This window comes from Homalodisca vitripennis, chromosome X (assembly GCF_021130785.1).
Source record: "Homalodisca vitripennis isolate AUS2020 chromosome X, UT_GWSS_2.1, whole genome shotgun sequence".
NCBI lineage: Eukaryota > Metazoa > Arthropoda > Insecta > Hemiptera > Cicadellidae > Homalodisca > Homalodisca vitripennis.
The window spans coordinates 89,771,553-89,788,470 of record NC_060215.1 but is presented as its reverse complement, the minus strand read 5'-3'; the positions used below and the strand labels follow the sequence as shown (position 1 = coordinate 89,788,470).

At 32.9% G+C, this 16,918-nt stretch overlaps 1 protein-coding gene across 1 annotated transcript in view; it reads right to left on the bottom strand.

Annotated features, from left to right (window-relative positions):
• LOC124369330 (CUE domain-containing protein 2) overlaps positions 1–8,881 on the bottom strand; it is a 55,148-nt gene extending 46,267 nt beyond the window's left edge. Inside the window, exon 1 of the mRNA XM_046827289.1 lies at positions 8,728–8,881. The gene's annotated coding sequence lies outside the window, so the exon portion shown is untranslated. The remainder of the gene's footprint in view (positions 1–8,727) is intronic.
• Between the last annotated feature and the right edge of the window lie 8,037 nt (positions 8,882–16,918).

The following is a 16,918-nucleotide window of genomic DNA, read 5'->3' as shown; positions in this document are numbered from 1 at the left end:
ACAAAATAGCAATAGCAAAATATTGAGCTATGTATTTATAGAATGTTAGAAGCTGCCTTGTACATGGTTTATGCTGAAGTATGTCTTTTATGATAATGATCCTGTACAAGATATTTACAATAATTAAAGTTTGATAACATTATAAACTAATTCCATTTAAAGTTATTTTTATTATTTCTGAAGGCTATTGAACTAAATGGTTGAGGATGTTTCTATATTTACTTTGGGTACATGTAATAACATCGCCTAGTAAAGTGATATTACCTCAATAACAATTGAAATAGGAGAGTCCGTATACTGAGATTTCAACCATATGGATGAATTAGAAAAAGCATAGTTAATAAAATAAAACCAAAACCGGGGTTTTAGAGTAAAATTAATACCGCCAAATTATAAAAGTGTGCAATACTTTGGTTATTTGTGAAGACTGTTATGCTGTAGTGATTGGGCAATATCTCAACCAGCAAGAGAAAAGTCCTTCCTCTTTCTATTGAGGTAAACAGATAATGATAGCCTAAACCCATTATCAGAATTATCTAACGAATGCTTACAAGTTTTAGTGTAAATTAACACATACAAACATCAATGAAGTATTTAAATATTTTAATACTGCAATCAAATAAGAAAATGACTGCTAAAAGCATAGCTTGCACAGATGTAGGCTCCCGTATCTGTCCTTAACCCTCACCATCACTCTACCTCACAGAATTGCATATTTATCTGAGGTATACATTCATAACTGTACACTTATTATTGGGCAAACCGTAACAAATAATACACGTTTTTGCTGCCAATATATAATCTTGGAAAAACTTACAATTGATTTATTTTCATGTCAAAAGATTAATGTTTGAAATTAAAAGAATTAAGGTGTATTTTACTGTTTACATTTGAATTTTTATCATCTCCATATTTTTAAAACATTCATATACATTTTATGTATTCTGTTGGATTATATAATATTTACAATTATGAGTGAGAACTTAAAATTAATAGTACTGCTAAATAAAAAAAATTTATATAGGGCTTTTTGAAATATTTAAGAATAAAAACTTTGGTTTTCAAATATTTGTTAATAAATTGGTTATGAAAATTAAATTATTACCTAAATTTGGTTATTTTAAAATATCAAATTGAGATTTCTACAAAATACAGAGCTTAAAAATAAGTTTATAGGACAAATCTGCAGATTCACAAAAAAATTTCAATGATACACTTTGCACTATTTCTTTGTTTGTTTGCAAAGTTTTGTATATAACAATATTTAAGAATCATACTGCTTATATTTACACTAATAAATTTTCATTCATGTAATGTTAACAATTAGTGTAAATCAGTATTGTTTTACAATACATATAACAGTATTAAACATTTCCTCCCAGGAGGGTTCACTTCTGGTTTTTACCTACCAGTCAAAACTAGACTGGGTACAGCTAAATCGATGTTGCCACTTCAACTTGACAAAATATTGGATTTTCAGATCATCACTAATCACAAATGTCCAGATATTAGAGGAAAGGGATAACTTGATCAATATTGATCTAGTTTATAGTCGTGGCTGTTTTTTTCGGTTTCCCTTAATGTTGAAGGCTATGGCAACCCTAAACATGAGGAAGAACACTTCCCTGACCACTTTCATTTGAAGAGATAAGAACAGAAAAAGCTTCCCATTCTTCTAAGATGACATGACTGAGACTAGAGCCCCTATCCCTCCACATGGTGGCTGTACCATGGGAAATCATCAAGAGCCGGCTCCAATCACCCACAGTTACCCATCTTGAATGTCCTGTCCCTCTGGAAGCCACCTTATAGGTTTAAGTGCAGTATAAGTTTCTTCAGTTTCTTGGCCAATGTAAAAATCTAAATTTTCTGAGCAGAAAACAATATGTAACAATGTACTGTATGTAATTTAAAGTAGGCCTTGCATATGTGGCAACTTCGTTGAAAATAGGAACTCCTAAGTGTTGAACATGTGGTTACAAATTTTGAACATTCAACATTACACAGATTTAGGTGTAATAATATAAACTAATCATTATGCCTCTGTCACCTGTTTGACAGATTGTAATACTACTGTCTAACTTTGATCATAACTTAATAAACTACCAGTTTAACACTATTCATATCTAAAAATGTTCTGTACAATTAATAAAAATACTCTCTAATAAAGTTATAAACATAAGATTTATGACAGATTCTGCCACTTAAATATTATGTATTTAAATTCTTTGTGCATTTTATAGGCTCGAGACTGTAGAGTAATACGCTAATATTTTACTACATCTATGAGACACTTTAAGCAATCAAGCTGCTGTTAAAGTGGATGTATGAAATAAAATACAAATTTTTCAGTTACGTATAATTTTACAACATTCAAATCCAGCGCAGAAGCAGAACAACAGCAGTGACGATATTGTGCCATTGGTAGATCATATAGAACAAATAATTATAAAAATTTGAATCAGTAAAAACATTAAATTTATTAGAAAGTATTTAGCATGAAATAATGTCTTAACATATTATATGAGGGTTCAAAAACAGAAAACTGTTATGATATGAAAGTTTCAGAAGTTCAACCAACATCTAATTGCAATGTTTAGATAAAGAAATTTAATAAAAAATTATTATAATAATCTAAAGTAGAATTGGCTAACGCCATAACATTTGAAATCCAATAAAGTAATTTGGATTGTTATAGAACATTTGTAATAATTTAAAATTGTATAAAATTTAACGTAACACTTGCAGAATCTAGAAGTAATATACACTGAGGAAGTTTTATTCCTTTCTGAGAATCTGATGAGACTCCACCAGGGTATTGGAAGATACTAGCCAGGTTTCAGTCACTTTCTTTATTTCCTATTTTTCTTCCAACCAAATTAATAATCCTTAATTTAATGTAAAATAGCAATAATTCCCTATTGATTGTAAAAAAAACTTGTTTTAATTAATTGGCTAAAAACTTAATCAACTGTGCATGTGTGGTGACAATATAAATAAAATTCTTAACCCATTATTAGTATTTTCTATTATAAATGTTCTAAATTTAATCTAATGAAAAAAGTCATTCAAATATTTGATGTGATTTTTTTTAGTAAAGTTTAAATACACTCAAGACTCGGTAAACTTCGTGCATTTATTCATCAATGCCTTACGATTTATCAAATTTATCCTGAGATAGAAACATTACTGTGAGAATAATTTTATACTGGTGACTAATAATTAGACAACACACATTTATATAAATGGTGCAGTAATTCTACACTGCTGCGATTCAGTAATCCATCTGTATCTCCACAGAAGCCACCAGAATCATCAGAAAAGTTCTCTAGCGTGTTGTCTGCTGTATAGCATGTGATTCCTACAATTCAACCTTTACTTTAGCCCACAGAAGAAGAATATACCCTTGTAAATCCAACACAACTATTCTATCCAACAGCACTAGTAGAGATGAAGTGGCAATAGCATTGAGCCTATGAGCTGGGTGAACATTACAAGATGAAGTAATTGGATGTGATGAAGAGTACTGCCATCTGCCAGGGTCTCCTAAATAAGTTTGTTAACATTGCAGGTGACAAGACACCATCTCTACTATTTCGTCAGCAATGGGAGGAGGAACAGCAGTAGAAGTTGGGGTTGCCCAGGGTACTACATAACAGAACCACAAAGAAAAGGAAGAAAAAATCTCTGAAGAACAGTGAAGATGGCGGTGGGGTGGAGAAAACAATAGACCAAGTTTTTTAAGCCTGTTCCTACCGCTGTGTGTGGGTTTAACACGTTGACAGCGGTAGATACTCTAGTGTGTCTGGTTCAGTACGGCTAGTCAAGATCATTCAGTATAGATCTACAGTGAAGTGTTAACCCCCATGAGAGGTATTACCAATTATTTTTTCAAAAACCCAGTCTGTTTTCTAACTGCTGCCATGGCTACTGGACTATTAAATTTTCAAATCATATCCTATAACATTTTTTAAATATTAGCTTAAGTTCTACAAAATATATTTCGTCCTCCGAGACCCAATCAAAAAATCTATGGCTAATGTGAGTCAAAGCAGTGCCACCCCATACTGTTCCCCAAATACATCTCAATATTGCAATTTTTTTTAATAACATATAGTTTAAAATCTCAGTTACATTAAAATATATTCTAGACAAATTTTCATAATTGATGCCAAACTAAAATAACAATTTCAGTTAAATAATTAAAGTAGGCCTGAACATTATTTAATTCACTATATATAGACTTATATTTAAAAAACCAAAGTTAATTCATTTCAAACAATAAAAAGTGTTTCTCTATTGCTTGCTTCGAAAAAATGGTAGAGAAGCCAATGAAACTCGTTCACAGGCTCCATGATGTGTTAAAAGCCTATTGCAGTGTAGAGGGGATTTAAAAACTCAGCTGAACACTAGGATGTGCAGACTCAGAGAATCAGCATGGAATCTGAGACCACAAGTATCCAACACAGGGTTAACCCACTACAGGTGACAGGCACAGCGTATGTGTCCTTCTCTTCAGTAGACTAATGGTCAAAAGGAACACACACTGCATCGTCAGTTCTGTGTTAAAAAATAACTGTTGTATTTCTTAACATTTCCTTTAGAATGTTGTCAAACTATGTTTAGTATTTCGTTGTTTTCATAATAATAAAAAAAAATGTTAAAATAAACTCAAATGTGTATATATTGTTTTGTTACTTTCAATTTAATTTGTAAATGGTGGTTCATTGTGTTTTGTTTACGAATCAGTATATGAGATTTTTACTGGAAAGTGAAAATTATTGTAATAATGATAATTTGTTTTCAGAGAATAACAATTTAGTTGTTTACCAAAAAAGTAGTTGAGCTACATGTTCTATTTGCATAACAAGATTTAATAATAAATAATAAATCTGTTTATTCCAATCCCAGTATTATACCTTCACCTGAACACCAATCACCCATAAAAGCATTTAATCTTATTATGGTTTATAACCGGTTTCACTCATTACCAGTGAAGAATCTCATCCGGGCCTGTCAAATTATTCCAGTAACCCTACACTCATAATATTATTAATCTTCCTCTCAATTATATGTAGAAACAAATTTTATCAAAGAGCTACACTTTGATTTTAACTGCCCTGATACTGACATGGTATCTCTCCATACTAATTTATTGCTAAATATTCATTCAGATTTGCCTTCTGTAAATTATAAAAAACAGAAATAAAAAGAAAATATTTGATAACAATATTAAAACAAAAAGAATTGACTAACCTCCAAAAATAACGATCCAAAGAAAAGAAAAAATCCATTTAAAACTGGTAAAAAGTTTTTAATTATTACTACTAAAAGCATTCTACACTAGGGATTGTTCCTAATCTATCTGAAAACCCCTATTCCACATTTTTTACTTGTGAGCAATTATTAGGCCAACTTCAATTTCTTTCATATTTTAATAAGATGACCAATCAGGCGCTCATTAAGAAATAAGAAACATAAAAATTAAGTTTTGCACGCCATTGTCGATGTTGCCGAGCAGTTTGAAGGTTCACACATTATCCCTACCTTTCAGGATATGGTCAAATCAGTCCTGTGCATGGCTGGCTAGTCTATAATACATACTATTGATGGATAAAAGAGAAAATTTTACCTTGTCTTATTTAATAAATTGATCTAATACCGATCAAGACTGCACAAGTCAGAAGCTTAAAGTTAGTAATATCACAAGGAATGCTTTTCTGTTCCTGCCTGCACTGATGGGCAAGGGCATTTGTGAACAGTACGTTCTTGTCACAAATGATTCAATGTGATCTGATCACAAGAAATAACAGATTACAAATTATCTGGCCAACAGCAAAGACTTACATGGTTCAGCTTAACTCTGCACTGCTGGCAGAAAAAGAAAAAATACCACAAGATAGTATTTTAAAATCTAGCTCGGAACACATGATTTGACAACATAAGGCGCAGTGTGGTAAGTGGACAATGAACCTTCTTATCGCTCAGAAACGTCAATGAGAGCTTTCTGACACTTAATTTTCATGTTTCTTCCTTTCTAAGGACTGCCTGCTGTTATACTAAAATATAAAAGAATTTAACCCAATGGGTTGGCCTGTTATAGAACATACATTTTTAGACCAGCCACTCTGACTACCAAATGAGCACTAATAAATGTTCAAAAAATTACTAATTTATGTAACAGTATTATATAAAAATTCTTTAGAAATTATATAAAAATAACACTAAAATTACTTCAAACAATTTTTCACAAGCACCAGTTTCGACCGATACTATGGTAAATTGTTCAACCAGTAATAGTTAATGTCACACGCCCAATGGCTAATGTTTACTGGTCTTGGTGTGTATTATAGTGACACTATATTTTTATATTTAAAAGAAATATACGCATTTTAGATTACAAAAAAATAATACAACTTATTTACATTAAGTTTGAGCAGCGTAGTACTTACAATTTTATTTTACAGGGTAAACATATCTGACAGCATATAAATTGTTCTACTCAATAGTTCATTTGATAACCATGAATATTCTACTGTTGGCTGCCTATTATACTGCAACCGAAGTAAGTTTTACACCGCTTTATTTGGTACATTTAATAAATACATAAAAATATTTTTTAACTCGTTAAATTATTGCTTTTTAGACTTAAAAATACAGCTAAACTAAACCATATTATAATGAACCTATAATGTAATACCTGACACTATACTGATTTAGTTTTTAGGTTGTAGTATAATAAGCGGCCGCTACCACAATCAAATCATCGATATTCATGAGTATTGAATCCTACATATTCATAACTATATAAAAATACTGAAAACAAAATGTCAAACATAATTAGTTAATAGGTATTTCAAAAAACAATATAGTTCTGCCGGTTTTTACAGCTTAAAAACTAAGTTTGTTATTGACGATAGAAGGTTTGAAAGGATAACAGGATTTCAGACTTTTGTCATCGTTACGTTACAAAAGGTGTAATATAACGTTTCAAGGATTCGTAACAAATGTAAACAAAACACAATGTAACATTTACTTACTTTTTACTATTTCCAAGGATAAACGTATCTGACTCATTCTGACACAAAGAACACACGTACATCACCACTATACTTGTAACCATTACTCAAATACCAAACACATTATTTTGCTATGAATTAACCCTCCCCATGCCGTAGAAAGATATATTAGAATGGCAGTCTTTGACCAAAACGCCAAACACATTTATATCCGATATTATAGATTATGTCTCTTAGAAAGCTTTCTAGTTCACAAAAGGCCTTCGAAATGCATAGTGCATGCTCCGTGCTTATCGCAGTTGCCAAGAAAGTATATTTAAACAACCTTCACTCTGCGGTAGGGGAAGGGAGCGCACAATGTCAAACTCCAACCACCTGCTCAGCAGTTCTGTGTCTCCTATAACCAAACATTCCATGGCATGTATTACTGCTTTCTTGGTCATCACAAGTGCTCATCTACTACGAATCTCGTTATTATTCTTCAAAGTGTGGTAGTGTTATGATTAATTTGAAATATTTATCTTGCTTTGTTTGATTACATTTTACAATGAAATTAAAATTTATTTGAAAGGGTTTTTTAAATAGTTTTTTTCTTATTGTTATTAATAAATACACTAATTTTAAGTAAAATGCCCTGTTTAACATTTTTTTTGCTTTTATATTTTTAAATTTTGTAATAATAAAAATTAGCTTTGAACTTAAAGAAACAAAATTGTTTTACTTGTCTTGGCATTATAGGAAAGTTAATTGATTTTTTAATAGCGTGCAAAGGGTTAATTTGAAACAATAATGATGAACTGAATTACGTTGTAATTAATTTTAAAATTGTATTATAGGGAAGCTATATTTTTATATGTAAAAGAATATAATATTTATTCAATGTTTAAAAATACATTTTGAGACCAAAGCATACATATACATGTTCTCCAGTGTTCTTGCCGATGTCACTAGGGTAATTTTATTTTATTTATTGAATTCAATTAATTTACAGCAATATTATTATTCGGGTGAATATAAACAGCTGGCAATTATTTATTATGAATATCTATAAGTAAAATGTTTTTATATTTGATAGTTTAGACATTTCTAATCAATAGTCGATTCAACTGTGTTTGTGGCCGCTTATTATACTGCAGCTAGTTTTTATTACAAGATTTCAAAATCCCTTTATACCACATTATAATTCAAGAAAAAGGTAAAGTAAATAATTCAAAACAAAATTCCATTAGCCTATACTTTTCACTGACTACTATTAAATGTCAGTAGATATTCCCTGGCATGTCATCAGTTTTAGTGAGTTGAGAAAAAGGATCAATAAATTTCAAAATATTAACAACAAACTTTGTTGTCAATCAGTAAGTAGACTCATCTTACACAAACAGTATAGGCTAACACATATCCAAACCTAGTCAAACCAATTATCAAACCTATCAGTAATACTTCTATTCAATCAGTCTGTAGGAATTTAGTGTAGTTCTCACCTAATTTCAAACAAACGAAAGGCTTATAAGGCAAGCAAGTAATTTACATACTGGCAATAAGCCGAATATATTCAAAACAATAGACCATTTTCATCTAAGTTATTAAACATTTACATTCAACTCAACAGTGATTGATATTTAGTATATTCGAACAACTGTTTAACAAATGAATGGATTTTAACTAATAATAGCAGATAAAACTACAAAATAATAACTGTATGTCTTACCTGGAGCTTCCAAATATCACTTTTAAATGCTTCACTAACTGTCAACGCCTTATCTTCTCTAGCTTCCACTCCCGAGGTTTGATGCTGAATGCCCAACAAAATTTATCAAAACAGAAACAGAAGAAACCGATTCTTCTTCTTCTTCTCTCCAGAAATATTGAAAACAATGCTGCCAAAATGCTGCATTTGTCTGCTCTCGCAGTATGTTATCAGCGAGGTCCCATAACAATAATCCTATGGTATCGATAGGACTACTAAAATATTACATGCAGTTTTTCTTAAAGCATTGGAATTATTAGTGGAAAACCCGCTTCAGAGTGACGATAGTTGAAAGTTCCTTAGTGACTCCAAAAAGCGAGAAATATTTATTATCATTCAACGTTGTGCGATTCAATACATCAATAAAAATGTTCCAAGATGAAAATGATGTATGTATGTAGGTACTATTGAATTACAATTTAAATATAAAATCTGCTTATATCAGTAAATGTTAAAAAGTCAAACAGCCTACATGAATAAATAAAACAACTAGTAACATCCTACAAGCTTAATCAAAACTAAAAAAGTATCAAAAATCTTAGAAAACGCTTCAGATAGCAGGTAAGATAGATGCATAAAACCATCTATATTATTAAACAACAACAGAACGATCAATAATAATAATAATTAAGTACGAACGTAAATAATAATAAATAATGACAAGTAATGCGTATGTAATATAAGTTAAAACAAAGGACGAATGAGACGGACAAATCATAAACATGATATTATACTAATTTGGTGAACATTCAAAGTATTTATTTTTTTCGATTTATAGAAGACATTGTACAACAATCAGGACACATCTGCAGGAAAAATGTTGACACATCTGTATGCCTATAATTTTAAAACTGGTCTGAGTCGTAGGTAACCTAAAGCGAGGCACATCGAACAATAAGACATTTATTATATTACAATCATGAACTGTGCTGCCTATGTCCAAGTTCTTTTTCACGCACATCAGCCATCCATAAAATATACAAACCAACAACTAGTGAGAAGCTCATATGTATAAAAAAAGAGGCCTGGAAGCTTAGCCCAATTACTCTGATCAAAACTGTTTAAATCTTGCCGGTGTGTTTCTATGTTCCATAGCAAATATACGACGTTGTGGTGGCCGGCCTTCGTTTGCCCAGTGGGAGGCGAAAGGTCTTCTCTTGAGTTCGTGGCGAGGAACGTTGTATAAACTTTCCGAAATAAAACAGCGGAGTCGAACTAATATACGATTTATTAAAATTAGTACACAATTTGGATTAGGTTAATAACAAATTAGGTTTGATTAATAATTATTGAAAATTTAGAATTTGGCTTCCAAAAAGTTAAAATAGGGAGAGGGGGGGGGAGAGAGAGAGAGAGAGAGAGAGAGAGAGAGAGAGAGAGAGAGAGAGAGAGAGAGAGAGAGAGAGAGAGAGACCTGCGTTCAACACAACTATTGCTGATTTCAGCGCATTCCTACACGTGGCTGCGACAACAACGCTGTTCAATTTAATGCATATACAGGTTGTGGCAGAACTTCTGTCCCTTTCTTCTGAAGTGCCCTTAACGCCTATATTTTCCTATATTAATCCGGATAGCATTTGATGTGTACGGTGGCATTGTTACATATTGTGGAGATCTTGACTTCCAGTATAAAGGTGATTAAAATAACCAATAAAACCACTAAAATAACAATAAGAAATGTTCGTTGAATTTTCTGCACAGTATTAGGTTAAACTAATTTATTTGTTTAAATGTTGGGGCGTTAACACCGAGGTGTCACACTCCCCCCACCTTTAGATCATGCTGCCCTCAGCATTGGGTAGGTACTTTTATGGAGTACCGAAGAGTTCTTATTCTGCCCCCCTTCCTAGCCAAGCGTACAACTTCCACCCAGTCTACATCTTGATTTCTTTTTAATTAATTGGTATGACATAGGTAAATGCATGCAATTGATAGTAGAACAAATTTGAAAAGGCTTCAACATTACTGTTCATACAAGGGACGGAATTTTTTCGCGAAAATTAAAATTCGGACACCTATTTGCAACTTAGACCTTCTCTCTTTACAACATTTATATAATATTCTCTTACTACCTATCACAACATTCTCTCTCTTTATACGATTTCTTACCTAACTACATACATATATACGGCTTAAACCCAAAACTCACCCAAGTTAAAATATCAAAACACACAATTACAAAAAACTTAGGATATCTACAAGAAAGAAAAAACCATGTCATAAATTACAGAAAAAAAAGAAACTTAACGATTTAGATTACCAAATTTTCACTAAGGACAAAGGACAAGTTTCCCTTAGGCTAACGAATTCATAAGACCTAAGAATACTAGACATTCAAAAGTCTACAACCACAACACTTGCATGAACTATTATGACATCCCTACAACAAATCCATTGACATAGCAATAGCGACAATACAATACGTAATTTAAATTAAGCTAACAGGGTGACTGTTGAAAATTTTTTTTGCCACTCTGGGTTAGTGCACTTCACGTACCCTTAACAGAAAACCAATTATAACAAAGTAATTATTCCAGGCAAATGTATCATAATTTGGAACGCTACTCCCTCATTCTTGGATAAGCCTCATGAGATTTCACTTGGGGCCTGTTGCCTCGGTCACCCCTAATTTGAAAGTCACCAGGACTGATCCCTTGTAAATAATACAGTAAAATTGGAAATGCAATAATTGTAAACTTGTAACACAACTCAAAAACCTAAAACGCATTCAATGACACTTGATTTCCTGAATTTTTGTTTTTTTTACACTAAATGGAGCTGCTCACCAGGCTAACAGAGAAACTGTGTCCGTTGGACCAATACATTATGAGAGCAAAGAAAAAAGAAATTGTGGTCTGGCCAATGCAATCATAAAAGAGCAGCCGCTACATGGGAAAGGCAGTGGGGGGGGGGCAAACATTAAGGTACACAAAAGTTGACAACTTTTTTCTATTGATATTCGTCAGAATTCAACTTCAGATCTAATAAGATTGCCTCGACTTAACCTAACGTAACTAATACTACAGTGTATAGTTGGCCTCCCGCCAACCACGTGGCTTTTTTGTATGTGGTTCCGTAGGATTCACCTTGCCGCATCTCTAGACACAGGATGGCCCTCCGTAGCCACCAGTACACGCAACTTCGCAGTAACTGGCTAGTCAGCTCCCTAACTCTTACTGATTTACTACCCTACGTCTAACCATTCACCCCATTTCAACTTGCATTTGACACATAAGTTCCTTAACTAACAATTACATTCTCAGTGAATAAATTAAATAGGAGTAAACACAAGGCTGGTTGGTTGATACCCTGTCCTACAATCTTAATACAATTCCGCAGACCTGGTAATGACATATCTTCTGTCTTGCTAATGGGGGTCCAGAAAATCCCTTAGCAAGACACTCTCAACGGTGTTATTAATGGAATTTCGCTTCATTTTAAACTTAGGAAAGTTATTCGAGCTGTTTCAGGGTATCCACAGTCCGGTTTGGGAGTTGATAGGAAGGGGTATTTGGGTTTGGGGTGCCGGCTTTACCTTCCCAAGATACCAGTCTGACTCGAGCATTCTTGTTCCCTCTTAGTATATGCTATTTACTTTATTCAAAGAATTATAGTAAACTCTGCCATTACCAGTCTGCGTTAACATACATACACAAGTTACAACCAGTGATACGAGAATACAGGAAGCATCAACAAACGTATTAGGGGGGTCCCAATCAGTCTTCCACCATCTTCCTACGAATAAGAGTACAGAAGCACTCGTTTAGTCTCGACACAGATTGATCTCTGGTTTTCAACAGTAATGCACATACGAACATCCCGATGAAGTCGAAAGTTTACATCTCTTAACTAATTTCACACTTACTTAAAGTGCCCAGGGCCAAACTTTCCACTCCTCGTCCGATTACCTTACAGTCAGTTGTGGTTCGTGGGGTTGACATACTCCCACTCTGGTCTAAGAACAGTGCGTACAGTCTCCTCGAGCGTCTGGAGAAGCGACTCTGTCTGGGGGGCCTGCGGATGCTATCTGCTATCTCCGCACGGAGCAGGTCGGCAACTCGCACCCTCCATCTTAGCAATAGAACAACAGCAATTAACACCACAACAAGAGACGTACCACCAAATATTGCATACTTGATAACCATGCGTCTGTGATAGTGGGACCTAAGCAATTGAACTGTACCCTCTAGGGAGTATTCTTTAACACCTAGGGTGCCCAGCTGATCATCTAGTTCCTGCAAGAATTTCAAAGTTTAATTTACGTCATGTACCAGTAAGCTGTGTTCTCGCTACTGTACATCCCATCAACTTCTGGGAAAACAATCTTTCCAAAGTCACAAATTATATATCATATTATTAACATCATGTATAATTGTTATTTACTATTTGCACTTTTTCGGAACAGATCCAGATTTTAGTAAAATCTACAGGGGAATAATTTGTAATGAAAAAATACATAGTAGGCCGTATTTTTTTAGAAGAGGATACAAATGTGATTGTAGCGAAAGGTTAATAAATATCCAAGATAAGATATAATATCCCTTCTATTTATCTCTCTAGCTGGCACTACAGCAATTATTTTCTGTGGCAGATTGTTTTTTAAAGAGTATCAAGCCTTAAAAACTATAAGTATTAGCTTGATTGTTATTTTATCTGTTTTCATATATTTTTTGTTTGTTTCGTGTGTGTATAGACACATACAAACGCAATGTTCAGTAATATAGATTGGCGAATTTGAGTATTAAAATTGAATTCCTCCTTTGGATCACTTACTATTTATTTTAAAATATAGCTACCAAAAATAATACAGTAGTTTTGTTATAATGAAAATGGCACTGAGTCTTAGATATATCAAATGCAATATTAACAAGGTTAATAAATTCCAGGTTAAACAATCTGGATAAGGGAAATTGATAATACTTCGTATCTTTGCATAAATCTCAAAAACCACTAAACGGATAACTACAAAATTTTGTATGATAATCTGGAATCATATTGTAGTTTTATAGGACACCGTATCCAACATTACACTTTAAAGATTTAGGAGTATGGGAGGATGTTGTATTAATTCCTTTAGATAATTTGTTAGTTAAAACACACACATTACCGATTCACGATATTAAAAGAATTATTTTATAAATTCAATAATACAGAGATTATGTAGAATGCGTTTAAGTTTTTTTTGTTAATTATACATATTTTAAAATATGAAATTAAAATATTTCATAGTAAATTTTAAAAGTGTATTGTTTGTTTTTTAAATGTTATTTTTTCATGACTATATAACATAGTTTATATTTATTGTATTTTTAAAAGTTAATTTCAGTTGTGTTTGTTTTTAAATTTTTAGTTTAGATTTGTATTATTAAAAAAAAAAAAAATTATTAGTTTGACATAAGACCATCTTTTTCCGATATTTTCACACTTGTAGAGAAATGTTCTGCAGTCTTATTTTAATTTAGTTTTCTTTAGTTCCCACTAAGTTACAGGTTAGTTTAAAAGCTTTATGTCTAAATGTTATTGATTTATGTAAATTAATTTATTGAACTTTGAATGCATATAGTTTATATCTAGTCGGTGCTTAAAATTTCTTTCAAATATTTATATGTTCAACTGTAATTTTTGTTCAAGATAATCTTTAATAACACGTTTTTGTTGATTTTTTAATTTATACCAATTTTATGTCTCATTGTATGTGGTGGTCTCATTTTACGGTGGGTGTGTCAATTGTATTATTTATATTGAACAATCTTCAAGTGATTCAATTAATTAAAACGTTTCCTGTGATAAAGATATTGTGTAATCTTATTCCTATGAAATAAAGGATATTTTTGTAATAAACACCGTTTATACCAGTTTTAGAGTTTCCAAAAACGGTATTATATAAGTAATAAAACATTAAATAATAAATTTTAATTTGTCTTGTTCATTCTTACTATTTACATAAATTTCTAATGTCATGTACATGTCAGAGACTAATAATGGTAAATAAATGCATCTGAAATATGCTAGTTACGTATTCGTTCATATATTGTAACCGATATATTACTTTGAAACATATCAGATATGTTACTTTGAAATGTATCAGATATGTGACTTAAAACGTATCAGATATGTTACTTTGAAATGTGACATATACATATATTAGTTACGAAACATGAGAGGACATCTCGTCAGTTAGATACGTGTCTGAAAATAAGCAGATACGTTTCGAAATGTATCTGAAACATTACCAATGTTTTGATAAAATATTTTTGATACGTATTAGATACTATTGGGTGCTAAGTGGGTAGAGATGCCGGTACTAAAATCGTTTGCTCATCCGAACTCAGACAGTACAAGATTTTCTTGGGACTCATGCGAAAACCCTTGGCCTGTCATAAGCCTTGCACTACGGGGTCATCTCGCTGTCGGCCCTTAGTACATAAAGGTCGACAATGGGAAGCACATCGCGTGCACCGCTCGGCTGAGCCCATCTGCGTTGCTGTGCATTTTCCCGGCTTTGTGTTCCACGGTGAACTAGAACTCTGCTAGCCTTAACGACCACCTCATTAGTCTACTGCTGGGATCTTTAACCCTGGAACCATACACCTCAATTTTTGTCACACTAACCGTACACTGGGGTACTGTGTGCCCCAAAAATTAAAAAATATTTTTTTTCATATTAAGTAAATTCTTTTTTATTAAAAACACATCTTATTGGTTTACAAGTTTTGAACAATGAAACAAAAATATATTGATACAATTTTAAGTATATTCATGGCTGTAAAACATATATACAAGAAAAAGTTACATTTGTATGAAGGTTTAGTTAAGATCCTGAACTTTCAAGTTTTTTTCTAGTTTTTCACTCCTGCAATCAACACAAACAGAATCAGAATGTGTTTTGCAAGTAAACTGCTTACACTCATCACATAAGTTGGTGGTTTTTGTGTCTTTGCTCCGGGGACAAATGCTGCACCTTCCGGCCTTACGGTTGACAGGTGCTGGCTTGACTGGCACTTGCACACACCAAGTTGTTCCGCAATGGAAAGCCTAATCCCTCTTCGAATTGATGTGTTTTGCAGCCGCTGTTCCATCCAAGGCCTCATGAGGTCTTCTGCCAGAGTAAACAAGAATGTAAGTCTAGACATTGGGGTCTGGTTTGACTTCATATAGGTATTCTCTTTGTAAATAATGTAGGAGTTCAAACCAATACTATTTTAACATTCCATAAAATATGCACATAGGCCATCTCCTCGTTTTCCCTGCTGCATGAGTACTGAGCAGACATTTGATCCAGTACATCAACCCCTCCTTTCGTACAGTTATAAAAGTGAATCATTTCTGGCAAAGTGGTACCTTTCTGTAAGCTGGAACCTTGGTGCATGTTAGATAGGAGAAGCACGATTTTATTTTTCTTTGCTGCATAAGACACCATTGTTAGTTGTTTGTCAAACAAAAACAGTGATGTTTCCGCTGGTCTGTTTTTCAACATTTCTGGTGGAATGTGTGGTTTATTCTTTCGTAAAGTTCCAACCATTGTAATATTATGCTTTTCGAGCATCTCGTTGAAAGTGGTACCGAAGAAAACCAATTATCAACGGTTTATATTTCGGTTACTACCTTTAATGGGATCCGACAACTTTTCCACAAAAAATGTTGCTTGGGGTTTTCCTTCAGTATCCATTTTTTTTCCCAATATAAGGAATGGCATTAATCAAATACCCATTTGTATTACATAACATTACAATTTTTATACCATATTTGGCAGGCTTATTTGGATATACATACGAAATTGGCAGTTACCCCTGAAAGCTAGCAACTGTTCATCAATTGTGCAATACGCTCCAGGAGTGTAGAGCTCTTTGCAGTGCTGGATAAATATATCCCAAATTTCTCGGATTGCAGCAAAAGGATCCAGCTCTTTTCTCGCATCTCGAGTAGTCTTTTCATCGAACCTCAAACAATTGATTAAGAATTCAAATCTACGAAGAGGCATGACAGTTTTGGTTATGCGAAGTCCTCTTGATTCATGCAAAGAATTTCGATTGGAGTGTGGTTTTGTTTTTGAGCACCAAAATAAATCACAAGTCCTAATAAGGCTCTTATCTCGACTGGACAACGTTTCTCCGGTACAACTTTGATTGTTGTATTGTAATTTTTGATCTCT